The sequence below is a fragment of the Chionomys nivalis genome, chromosome 11, assembly GCF_950005125.1.
Source record: "Chionomys nivalis chromosome 11, mChiNiv1.1, whole genome shotgun sequence".
NCBI lineage: Eukaryota > Metazoa > Chordata > Mammalia > Rodentia > Cricetidae > Chionomys > Chionomys nivalis.
In genome coordinates this window covers 67,136,450-67,150,189 of record NC_080096.1, presented here as the reverse complement: position 1 = coordinate 67,150,189, position 13,740 = coordinate 67,136,450, and the positions used below count along the sequence as shown (strand labels likewise).

The 13,740-nt window shown below is 38.8% G+C and overlaps 1 protein-coding gene across 30 annotated transcripts in view; it reads right to left on the bottom strand.

Moving 5' to 3' along the window:
• The window catches only part of Ptprd (protein tyrosine phosphatase receptor type D), a 2,217,081-nt gene that overhangs the window by 1,572,731 nt on the left and 630,610 nt on the right, over positions 1–13,740 (bottom strand). For all 30 annotated transcript variants that reach the window (XM_057783903.1, XM_057783917.1, XM_057783909.1 and 27 more), the window contains one exon: positions 884–986. The gene's annotated coding sequence lies outside the window, so the exon portion shown is untranslated. The remainder of the gene's footprint in view (positions 1–883; positions 987–13,740) is intronic.

Sequence of the window (13,740 nt, the reverse complement as noted above, 5' to 3'; positions counted from 1 at the left end):
GTCTTTCGTTTCCTCCCTCGATAGTTTGTGACTTCAGCTCATGAAAGGTTTATGCTGACACTTTTCTACAATCATTTATTTTAGTCAAAGGGATATGTCAAAGTTTAGAACTTTTGTAATTTTAAAATCAGAAAAAAAGGAGTCTTTTGAGTCATTGAACAATTTGCCTGTTCAAATTGTCTACTCAGTGAGTGATAAAAATTTGTTGTGTTTGTGGTAACTCAGCCTTTTAGCATATGTTAAAAAGGCTGGCGTGGCACCAGGAAACATTTCTAGAAACTGTCACCCTTACTTCCCACCTCTGTAGATATGCAATCATAACCTCTCCTGTTGCTTAGGCACTTTGGCCCTTGCCTTCAAATTAAATCCATGCGCTGCTACAAATCCTGCTGTTGAAAGTTTATGGGGGGGATGTCTGCATTGATCTTGAAAGGATGATCCTTTGTGTGTTTTTTTGTGAGAGTTTTAAAATATTATTACTTCATATATTATACTCCGACCTCAGTTTCTCCTCCCTCAACTCCTCTCAACCACCTCCCTTCTCCCCCAGATCAATTCTTCCTCTCTTTCCTTTAAACAAAAATAATAAAGAAAAAAAAAAAAAAGGCTTCCCAGGGCTATCCACTGAACACGGCCTAACAAGATACAGTAAGACTGGGCACAAACCCTCGTACCATAGCACTATACATGACAACTCACTAGGAGGAAAAGGGTCCCAAGTTCAGGAAAAGGAGTCAGAGACATGCACAGTCCCATTGAGAAACAAAATATCTTAATGTTTAAAGGTGCTTGTAAAACTTCAATTTGAATGCTGTAAGGCAAAAATGGAGAGAAGCAACACTGAGTAATGTAGAAGTGGCCATGTTAGACACACTCAACTCACCTGGAGTCAAAGCCCATGATGTCCCTCAGCACTGGGACCAGCATACTGACAGGCACATCACTGGGGTTTCACAGGCCAGGAACTGCTTGCCTTTTATTTCAAGCTGTAACAAAATGTAACAAAATATAATGTCATAATGTCAGTCATCTTTTTTTTTTTTTTTTTTTTTTTTTTTTTTTTTTTTTTTTGGTTTTTCGAGACAGGGTTTCTCTGTGGTTTTGGAGCCTGTCCTGGAACTAGCTCTTGTAGACCAGGCTGGTCTCGAACTCACAGAGATCCGCCTGCCTCTGTCTCCCAAGTGCTGGGATTAAAGGCGTGCGCCACCACCGCCCGGCGTCAGTCATCTTTTTTATTTTTTTAAAACTTAACAAAATACTCATTATATTACTTTTCTGTTATATTGGATTTTCATTTATCAGAATATTCAACACAAAGGGAACAGTATAAACTCTTGACCTCTATAATTTACACCTCAATGGTTCATACTGCACCTGTGTCAAGGGACCATCTATATTTTATCTTCTATAAAATGACTCTTATAAAAGACTATTACCTCAGTGCAATCATTCATATCCATTTTGTTTAAGTAATTGATATGTTAATTCAAGAAGCCATTTTATATGCATTATCTTTAAAGAATATAAGTCCAAATACATTTTTAAACTTCAAAAGAAGCAAATTTTATAAATATCATTTACACTTTTGCTATGGAAAGAAATGTTAATGATACTTAGAATATTCTAAGGCAGTTCCTACAATCTTGTTCTCTCCTATGTCATGTGCTTCATCATGAAAGATACTAAGATGCCTATCTCATCAATTGTGCCAGGATGCGGCTCCTGTGATACTTGTGTTGAACATGTGAGGAAGTTATAGGCTTAGCAAAACCTTTAGGTTGGGTTCCCTGTATGAATGAACTATGTCTCCCTACAAGCTAAAATACACTCCTGCATTATAACATTCTTTTTGCCAAATGCTGACTTACTTGACACAAATTGTTTACCTTCATCATCACCTTATTCTGGTACTACCTTCTGTAAGAAAATAGTACATCTCCATATAACTACATCAATTCCTACTTCAAACACTGCCTTTTGACAGTCTATGGATTGTTTATTTCAACTGACAAGGTACTGATTATTTAATAATTATCTTTTGTTTGTTGTGAAATGTGGTATGTTTAGGATAGGAGAACTTGATTTATGAAACTTGATTTATGAAACTCCACTTCAAAATTGGTTATTGTTTTACTCCTCTGGCTCTCCTATAATTCAGAGATGGATATTTTGGGTCTCTCTCTCTCTCTCTCTCTCTCTCTCTCTCTCTCTCTCTCTCTCTCCCTCTCTCTCTCTCTCTCTCACACACACACACACACACACACTCACACACATATCATTTTTGAACTTTCTCTTACTCCTTAACTTTTTTCTATTCTTGTGCTCATATCATAGTAGAATTCTATCAGTTCTTGTTCAGACAATAATAATAACATTGGCACATTGATTCAGTGCTTTCTAAAAAAGGTATTTTCAAATTATGATTATTTATTGTGAGCCTATTAAAGAACCCACTTATGTAAACATCACTGTATGAGGGGAAACTGCCCCTGTGAACTGTCCCTTCCCAGGCTGCATGGAGTGACAGGGAAGGAGTTACTGTTATCCCAGAATAATGTATAATGTCTGTAGGGATCTTCTGATGTGGAGCAATGAATGGTCTTTGATATAGGGCCACAGGTAGTACAAGAAAACAAGGAAGATGGAAGCCTGATTGTAAAACACAGTCTTAACCCTTCCAACAAACTTCCTTTGAGACAACAGCCGGAAGTCCAAGTGCCAGAAAAGCTGGAAGGATGCCGATATTAGTCCATGTGTACTAGTATCTGGGATAGGAAAGGATATAAAAAGGATAGAAATGCAAGAGAGCCACCATTTTTACGCATTCTGAAGTGAAGAATAAAGGACTCAAAACCAGATCCATATTTTCTTTCTGATGCAAAGTATGATCTAACAAATTACCAAAATTTTGTAATTCTCTAAAGGATCATGTAAATGATAATACATGCTTCCGAACTCCTTCAGGGGAAGATGGGAGACGCCTCAAAGCACACACTATCAACTCTTTTTGCGACACTACTACTAGTGGCAGTGGCAGAGTTGCTCCCTCAAATGAGCCACTACAGAAAGCTTTAGAATGCTGAACTCTGTAACGTCTTCAATAAACCATGCCATTTCTATTCTCCATTTTTGCGTGTTTTCCCTCTGCTAAGGGTGATTCATCTCCTGTCATCTCTGAAACACTTTCCTAGAAAGCTCACACTTTATAGCAATGGAGTAATAATGTATCAGTTGCTTGTCTCCTTCAGTGATAAAATACCTGACAAAACCAGGTTAGGGAAGGAAGGTTTATCCAGGCTCAGTAGACACATCGTCACCTCAGAGTGCACAATCTGCTCAGTCTAGCTCCAGAAGTCTTCCCAGTCTTTAACAGTCCCAACACTGTTTAAATGTCCCAAATCCATGACTCATTTGAGTCTCAAGAAATTCCTCAAATATACAAACAAAATGTTATATAATTCCAATACCCAATGGTCCAGAGAAAGCCTTCCCTTTCCAGTACTGAAGCATGGGGAAGTCAATGAAAAAAAATTGATCAAAGCAATATCTATACCTAGCAGGGCAAATGCCAAATTCTTCAACTCTGTGTCACACATCAGACACAGCCATGTTTGGAATGACATGGGCTCCAGGCACCTCAGGCCACCTGGCCTCTTTGGTTGAGCTATGTGTAGAACATTTGGTTCAAGTCCTGGGCCAACAACACTGTACTTCTTTAATATTGTGGGTTCTCCGTTACAGTGTGGAAATCCTTAGCACACCTCTATTCAATAGCCTCTAGATACATCTTTGCCTGGACACCGACGCTGCCATTCCCTGGCTGGCGTCAGCTCCCTAGAGTGAATTGCATCAATTTCGATGGGATTACTTTCGAAGATTCCTTCCATGACAGATTAGTTTGAGGAGCAGGGTAACTGTTTAATGGCAGTTTTAGTTCAGGCACTCTTCTTTCTCAATACTTTGTATTTTCATAAGATTCAGTATTGGGTGGGTGGTGTCTTGCAAATCCCAAGATTTCTCTCTAACAGGCACTAAACTACTTAACACTTATAGATGTTCTAATGTCTGCATTCTCCTTGTCCTCCTAAACTGTATATTCTCTCACCTGCTGTTCCTTGCAAAACCACATTTTTCTTATATTTCTGATCTTTTTTAACACTCACAGCTGTAGATATGGATGAGAACAGCAAGCAGCAATGACAGCACACCTTGAATACTGTGATGTTCTGGAAGTCTTCCATCAATAAAATAAATTCATCTGTTTTAAATTCAGCTCTATTCTTTTTTTGTTTTTTGGTTTTTTGAGACAGGGTTTTTCTGTGGCTTTGGAGCCTGTCCTGGAACTAGCTCTGTAGACCAGGCTGGTCTCGAACTCACAGAGATCCGCCTGCCTCTGCCTCCCAAGTGCTGGGATTAAAGGTGTGCGCCACCATCGCCCGGCTCTACTCACATTCTTAAAACATGGGCAGTGTACATGCAAAGCTATCACACAATGACTCTCAGGCCAGGATATGATACAGTCTTTGCTCCTTTCTGAAACCTTTTAACCCAAGTCTCCACTGTCCACGTTTCTGTAAGCACTTTTATTTTCTCATATTCCACCCTGATGTTCCGATAAACTCTGCTAAGAGCACTCTAAAATGTTTCTAGCTCAACATACCAAAGTCTTTGGTGATTTCCTAGCCTGACTGTAGCACGATAAGAAAAGATAACATTATATTCTACAAGAAGGCTCTTTAAGCGGGAAGCTCAAACTCTCAAAAATAGCTTTAGGAAGTCCCTGAAACTGATCTAATTTAAAAGGCCATTTCCTTCGCAGAGTAAACAGTAAAGGCTGTTGTAAACCACTACCACACCACGCAAACTGCAAAGTTTGAGGACTGACCAGCAGAGCTTCTGGGAGAGTTGCAGAGCAGTGGAATCACTTGATAAGGACCCTTTCCATCCTGTGCAGCTCCTGCAGGCCATGCACTGTGCTTCAGGTTTTCCAGTTATTGTGAACTGTCACAAAGGCTGTGGTGGGCTTAGGTGATGCATCAATCTTTGAGTCATTTCTGCTCCTGTCAGTAGTCCCTCACCCATATTCCTGTAAATGACCCCAATAAAACTCATTGATTCATCAAGTTGGACTTCAGTGCTATCTGACATTGGCCTGTTGTGGGCTCCCTATCAGATGAGCAGACGTGTGGAATGCATTTCTACAGGAAATGACTTGTCATAGAGCATTCCTTCCTCAAGCTGGTTCCAAAGACCTAAGAACCACGTGTTCAGACTTAGAAGAGGAAGAGGTTCTCTTGTGGCACCAATTTTCTGTATTATTGTTTGTCTTGTTGCTGGGGAAAATATGCAGCAAGAGAAGCTTAAGGAAGCTAGTGTTTTGGCTCACCCTTCATGATGGGGAGTTTTAATGGCAAGAGCCAGGGGCAGCCGGCAGAAAATGCTGCATGCTCCCGCACGGCTAGCTTTTCCTCTGTGTCCAGCTGGATCTTCCCACCTTAATTTACCAAATGCAAGTAATCCTTCATAGGCATGGCCAGAGGCTTCTCTCCTAATGATTGTAGGGCCTTCCAAGATACCAGTCAGTCAGTATTACCCATCACACATGGGGAAGCTATCCTTAGCACTTGTGCGAAGCAGATTACTCTTGTTCTTCCAGCAGACAAGGAACACAACCAAGCAGTTATGAACCTTGAGGAGGCAGATACCATAGCTAACGAGTGTGTGCTCGCAGAAAGTGGATCACTGTCAGATCTTCAGAAGATTCCTCCTAGTGCTACCTTCCAAGTGCTGGGGCCCAAACCCAGGGCTCCGAGAACATGAGACAAGTATTCTACCAACAGAACTGCATTCCAGCACAAACACACACTTCTATCCACCTAATGCGTTTGGTTACATTATTTAAAATAATTAAAAATATAATTCATAACACTTGTCAGTGGTTTATCTTGTAGTATTTAAACATACTATTGCATTATGTGACTAGATAATAAATTCCTATGATTTACAAGTTTAAGTGACATTGGAAAGGTGGACAGGGGCAAACTTCACTCCCACCCTTGCCTCCAACCCGGCATCTTCCTCCTTGCAACCAAACCAAAACATAGCATCTGTGTTTACTTACAATTTTTGTCAATAAATAAAGACACACACACATGCGCACGTGTGCACACATAAACACACACGCACAGAGACAAACACACACAGACACACACACACACAGACACACACACATATTTCTACATCTGCTTCCTCTTAAAATTTTTTCGTGCTTTACTATGGAGGCTTTTATATTACTAAATGTTATTTGAAACATTTATCAGTTAATATAAAGCATCTTAGTTATCTGACTTTCTTTTGTTCTTTAGTACCAAAAACCCTTTCCTGCCCAGGCAATTGATTTTGAATTTTAACAAATTTTAAATTTGGACAAATGCCATCTTGTGTGGAGTACACATGTAGGAAAAATTCTATAAGTGTGTGGGGAGAGGGTGAAGGAAACAATACCTATTCAATTACTATTATGGTTAGAGTCGGATTTTTTTCTATTGAGAATTAAACCAACTCATATTTCTTCCATCAGATTATCATAGTACTAAATATAAAACTTGATATATTGTATGGATGTAATTTATTAGGTGATAATTATATCTCAGATCCACTTTAATTAACATTTAAATATACGACAGAGGTTGAGGATTGTATTTTAATGGATATTAGTGTATATTTTCTGTGAAATACCTATGAGTATTCTCACCACTGTTATTCTAATTTCAACGCAAAGGAGGTTTTTCTTTCGTTTTCCCCTACATAAAGCAAAGCTATTAACTACATCAGCAAAATATTTCTTGGTGTTTGAGTTTTGAAAGCCTTTGTTACAATCCTGTGACGGAAAGCTCCACATCATACAGAGATCCCACAGTGCCCTCCAGTGGTTTCCAGCTCGATTACACGTTTCCTGCTTTTGTATTCAAGGAAAACATCAGAAGACAGAGCTAGAATGAAGGAATCTTCCCTAGCTTTTAAGCCTACTCACTCAGTGTCCCTTGGTCGTGACATGATAAGGGAATGTAGCTCAAGAAAAGAAACAGAGAAAACATCAGCACTGCTGTAATACCAAAGGGCCGAATTGCTGTCTGTAAATGTTGGGTGTCCTTTGAGAATTTATTTTCTTCTTAGTTACTTTAAACACGATAGATTTGAGATATTTAATCAGCAGGCTGTAGCACTTTAATTGTAGTAGAGAATGAAAAATTTAAATGAGAGAAATAAATTACATATATATAATATAGCATTAACTGGAAAGGAGAGAAATAAATCAACCTAAGAGTGTAAGGAGGGCTTGGGGAGTGATTGTGTCTTTTGATTTTGGAGTTAGGTCATTCCTTAAGCCACATGAATAGCAGTGTCTAAAAGGATGTATAAGCAAGTCTTTTCCTTTTCCTTCTTTTGTGTGGTATTGTGTATGTCCAGAATCTATGACTATATGCTATTTATATAGGTGCATGTGGTGACTTGTGTAACTTCTTTCTCTGAGATTGAAACATGCCATCTTGTGGTCAAACTCCTTAAGCAGCAGATGAACAACTCAAAAGAGTTTCAGGAAATCTCTCAAACTAACGCTAGGTGACTCCTTGTCAGAGTAAACAATAGAAGCTGAGAGACCCTGTCACACCAAAGAAAGCTGAGCTGCAAGGAAGAATTCCAAAGCAGAGGAACTGCCAAGACTGAAAGTTCAGATGAGAGAAGCTGCCTTGAAAAAGCAGAAGAAGCCAGCTAAGCTTCCTCCAGACATTTAGACCATTGATGTGCAATGATATCTCTGTTCTGTTGACCTGCCTGTAGGCTGTGGAGTGTACTCTATATATCCAGATTTATGAGTTGTCACCCATGCTAGGGTGGGCTTTGCTGAGACAGTTGTCTTTGAGCCATTTCTGTCCCTGTAAATAACCCTTCACCCAGTTTCTTGTAACTAACACCAATAGAACTTATGGTTCAAGTTAGACTTTGGTGGTAACTGTCCTTTGGTCTGTCATGGGTTCCCTATCTGGGGAGCATAGACATGTATATTGTATCTCTGCAGGAAAATTTGTGTCACAAAATGTTTATGTGGACCTGTGTACAGGCTTAGGTATGTGACAGCAGAGGACAAAAATCAAGATCTTTCTCATTCTCCACTTCATTGTTTTTAGAAAGAGTCTCTTATTGAACATGGATCTCATAGAACTGTCGGAAATTCCTGGCCAGGTATCAAGTCCTTGCCTCTATAGCTCTGAATTTATAGATTTTTAAATGGGTTCTAGAGATCTAACCTTAGGTCCTTAGTTTTCCATGGAAAACACTAAGTCAGCTGAACCATCAGCAGCAGCTTGACTGTGAAGCAGTACAAGACTCAGATGTTTAAAGAATGCCACTAGAGGATGAACTGTCATGTCAGTAAAAATTACATGGCTTTTTGTTGTTGTTGTTTTTTCTTTTTTGAGAAGCTGAGACCGTGGTTTCAATTCCAAATGATACTGAAAGTGAATGTGGTGTTTGCAGAGAAAACTGGTGGGAGATTCTGGCTGGAAGTTGAGTGGCAACTTGAACATGGCAAAAATGAAGAGCAAAGAAATAGTGGAAAACACTACTGCAAGACTGCAGAAGAGCTGTGTGGACAGTACTTGGAAGAGAGCAGAAGCAAGCAGACAGCAAATGTCCAGGACATGGTCCGGATAAATATGATGTGAAGCATCAGGAATGAGAGGTAAAATTTGCTTTGTCGCTGAGCAAATGGAAACACAGAGTAAAGTAACATTGATGGAAGAGGGGAATTAAACCAGGGTGAGCTAGAGGTAAGGATTAAGAACCATTGTGAATGTGGCAATTTCAAGATGCTTGTTTACCTTCATATGTAGACATCAGAGACGTGGATGTAGAAATACAAATTTCAGATGAGAAATATTCATGGAACCACAGCTTAGCAAGCCAGTACGAAAGAAAATGCTATCAATAAAGGAGGAAATACAATTCGAATAGCAAGCCCGACAACTGAAGCCCTGGGTATGTCAGTTTTGGATTTCAGTACAGAAAGATAAAATATACAAAAAGTAATAAAGTAGATCTGCTTTCTCTTTGTGGGGTCCCATAGTCCCTGAAAAGAGAGACCTAAGACAAAAGTTTCCTCTGCTCTGTCAACTATTACTGTAGGTAACAAATCAGAAGGTCAGCATAGCCTGCTGTGTTCAGAAGGGAGACAGATTGTTGATCTGACCCACTTTGATGAGAGTGTTTGTGGATGGGTCTGATAGACTTGAGCTCAAGAAGATCTAAAAGAACAGAAATTCTAGAAAGATTATGCCATTCCCATAAGAAGAAGGATATCAATTAATAGAAACTATGTCTATATGAAAGAGTGGCTCTCAAAACATTGCCAAAGAATGAAATCCTACAAACTATGTCCACCAACTTCAATGAAAATAAGATAAAAGTTAACTGAAAAAGAGAAGCATGTGCACACACAGTCACACACAAACAAATACACTTAAGTCTGTATGGAAGTTGAGAAAACACAGTTGAAAACAATTCTAGATTTATCACTGTAGATAAATGTACACTTAACACTGTACAAAAATGTACAAAACACTGGAACTTGTGATACTTCAGATCCTTATCCCATTCACTGGCATACCCCACTTCTCTTGCTGGGCACCACTTGCAAAAGTGCACTTGCTCTGTACTGATAAAATGATGTAACTCTATGCCCCTATTCCTCACTACTCTGTGAGCTGATAAAATGCAGGTATTCATGCATCATGGTAAAAAGTTGACAAATTAGCATGCCCTTGGTACTCAACATGAGCCTTTTGACTAAAAATGATAAGATGAATTTTTGGACAACTAACCCTATTCAAATGTGAGAAATGGTTATGCAAACCTAGATGCATAGTTAAAAATCCCTAGCTTAGTGAGTGGCATGTAAAATATTAGTCTTTCAACTGTGCTGAATTAATTACAAGATAAATTCCCTCCGCAAAGATGCTACCAAATTAAACTTTAAAAAGTGTGATCAACAGGGGCTTTTCAGTCTTCCAAGTGGATGAGCTTCTAAAGCTAGTATTAATATTTTGGCTCGACCTTACTGAGGCACCCCACAGTAGAAAGGAGGATGCTTTGCTTACGAACCTACAGCATCCTCAACTCTCCATCAGCTGCCGTCTGGGATCCAGCCTAAGCAATAATAGTCGTTAAATTCTGAAGTCACAATTTTTTTTTTCTGTTCCTGGAATATCATCAAGAGATATTTGCAACAAAATTAAAGCCGACTCAAAGGAGCTCCACTGCCATTTCAAATGTGCTGTAACTGAAGCACAGCAAGATGGGCGGCAGAACTAGGAGTATGTGCTGACTCATGATCATTTTTATAATACAAATGACAGAATGAATAATGATTATATATTAATATCCCTGCTTTGGAAGCCATGCATATAGTTCTATTTGGTTGTGAAGATGAGAGCCTGCCTGAAAAAAAAGAAAGCTATTTACTTCAAAAGCCCCAAAGCACCACAATAGAAAGAATCTTTCTATAAAACGTTACTTGAATGAGCTGGAAAGTCAAAATTTTCTCCTTTCCAGATATTTTTACATACAGAAAGGCATATTCAATATGATGGAGGATATACTGGTGACTTGTGGACTCCAAATCCTTTCCCACTAAATTTCGTATATGTCCTAGAGATTACAGTTGTCAGTAAATACTGAAGCATGTAGGTCTGAATAGCCAAGTTAGATTTTAATCTAATTTGTGGTTTTAAAAGTGAAAGCCCTGGAAATTAGCTTTTTGGGGGTGACTGCTTAATCATTCAAGGTATCTCTATTTCTATTTCTCTTTATGTCCCCTGTAATACAAATAACAATATAAACAATTTGGCTCCTCCCATTAAGGTATTGAGGGAATATACATAACTGAGTTATTTTGTGATATTGGGTCTTTGGAGCAATTCTGTTCTTTGTTTGTTTGTTTGTTTGTTTGTTTGTTTGTTTTTTCGAGACAGGGTTTCTCTGTGTTTTTGGAGCCTGTCCTGGAACTAGCTCTTGTAGACCAGGCTGGTCTCGAATTCACAGAGATCCGCCTGCCTCTGTCTCCCAAGTGCTGGGATTAAAGGCGTGTGCCACCACAGCCCGGCACTATTTTATTCTTTTTTAATTAAAAGTTCTGCCTCCTCCCCGTTTCCCATTTCCCTCCCCCTCCTCCCACACATTGCCCCCTCCCCCCACTCCCCTCCACCTTTCCCCACTCCTCTCCCCCTTCCCCCACGCCATTCCCCCTCCCTCTCAATACTGAAGAGCAGTCCAAATTTCCTGGCCTGCGGGAAGTCCAAGGTCCTCCCACTTCTATCTAGGTCCAGGACGGTGAGCATCCAAACAGGCTAGGCTCCCACAAAGCCAGTTCATGTATTAGGATCGAAACCTAGTGCCATTGTCCTTGGCTTCTCATCAGCCCTCAGTGTCTGCCATGTTCAGAGAGTCCGGTTTCATCCCATGCTTATTGAGTCCCAGTCCAGCTGGCCTTGGTGAGCTCCCAATAGATCAGTTCCACTGTCACAGTGGGTGGGTGCACCCCTTGTGGTCCTGACTTCCTTGCTCATGTTCTCCCTCCTTCTGCTCCTCATTTGGACCTTAAGAGCTCAGTCAGTTGCTCCAAACTGGGTCTCTGTCTCTATTGCTGGTGGGAATGCAAACTTGTGCAACCACTTTGGAAATCAGTGTGGCGATTTCTCAGGAAATTTGGGATTAACCTACCCCAATATCCAGTAATACCACTCTTGGGAATATACCCAAGAGATGCCCTATCATATGACAAAAGCATTTTTTCAACTATGTTCATAGCAGCATTGTTTGTAATAGCCAAAACCTGGAAACAACCTAGATGCCCTTCAATGGAAGAATGGATGAAAAAAGTGTGGAATATATACATATTAGAGTACTACTCAGCGGTAAAAAACAATGACATCGTGAATTTTGCATGCAGATGGATGGAAATAGAAAACACTATCCTGAGTGAGGTATCCCAGACCCAAAAAGAGGAACATGGGATGTACTCACTCATAATTGGTTGCCTTATGTTTTAAAATCACTTATGATTGACTACACGTGATAATTGTCTTTCTGTGTCTGGGTGGGTTACCTCACTCAAATTAATGTTTTCTAGCTCCATCCATTTGCCTGCAAAATTCAAAATGTTGTTATTTTTTTCTGCTGTGTAGTACTTCATTGTGTAAATGTACCACATTTTCCGTATCTGTTCTTTGATCGAGGGGCATTTAGATTGTTTTTCAGGTTCTGGCTATGCAAACAATGCTGCTATGAACGTAGCTGAGTACATATCCTTGTGGCATGATTGAGCATCATTTGGATATATACCCAAAAGTAGTATTGTAGGGTCTTGAGGAAGTTTGTTCCCTAATTTTCTGAGAAATCACCACATAACATTCAAAGGGGTTGTACCAGCTTGCATTTCCATTAGTAATACAGAAGTGTTCCCTTTACCCCACAACCTCTCCAGTATAAGTTGTCATCAACGTTCTTGATCTTGGCCATTCTTACAGGTGTAAGATGGAATCTCAGAGTTGTTTTGATTTGCATTTCTCTGATGACTAAAGATGTTGAACATGTCCTTAAGCATTTTTCAGCCATTTTAGATTCCTCTGTTGAGAGCTCTGTTTAGGTCTGTACTCCCTTTTTTAAATTGGATTGTTTCTTTCTTTTGATGACCAATTTATTGAGTTATTTGTATATTTTGGAGATCAACTTCATTTGGAAAAGCAAAAAACCCAGGATAGCCAATACAATCCTGTACAATAAAAGAACTTCTGGAGGTATCACAATCCCTGACTTCAAACTCTGTTACAGAGCTACAGTACTGAAAACAGTCTGGTATTGTCATAAAAACAGACAGGAGAACCAATGGAACCGAACTGAAGACCTGAATATTAATCCACACAACATTGAACACTTGGTTTTTGACAAAGAAGCAAATATTATCAAATGGAAAAAAAGAAAACATTTAACAAATGTTGCTGGCATAACTGGATATCAACATGTAGAAGAATGAAAATAGATCCATATCTATCACCATGCACAAAACTCAAGTCCAAATGGATCAAAGACCTCAACATAAAAAGACAACATTCTTTTTTGAAAATGTTATACGATAGTAACACAGACATATTTCCATGTCTAAAATAAGAATATATAAAATATTAGCAAATTTTAGAAAGTTTATTTCTCATAAGTACTAAATTCACATTAACTCAATGAATATTATTTAGTATCTAGGAATTTGCAAAGAATATTATAATGTGCATAAGAATGTTCTTATATTTAAGAAATCATAGGCTTTCTCCCTTATAAGACAATTCTCATTTTTTCATAGGAATGTATGTATATTTTTAAGAAATGTTATTTGCATGTAGAAATGTAAATGAATCACTTAACATATAAATAAAATCTTGTCAACAATTTGACACAATTTGAATTTTATTTCCAAAGACTATCTCAAGTAATTAAATTAAGAATCCAAATGAATTAGATAAAATAGTCTGTTCATTTAGAACGAGATAATTGAAAAAAGAAATTCTATTTTAATATTAAAATTTTATTAAATTTTTAGGTATCAGTTGTAATATTTCCCTGTTTATTGTTGGTTCTGTTAATCTTAGGTCATCCACCTCTTTTTATCTTTTGATTAGTTGGCCAATGGGA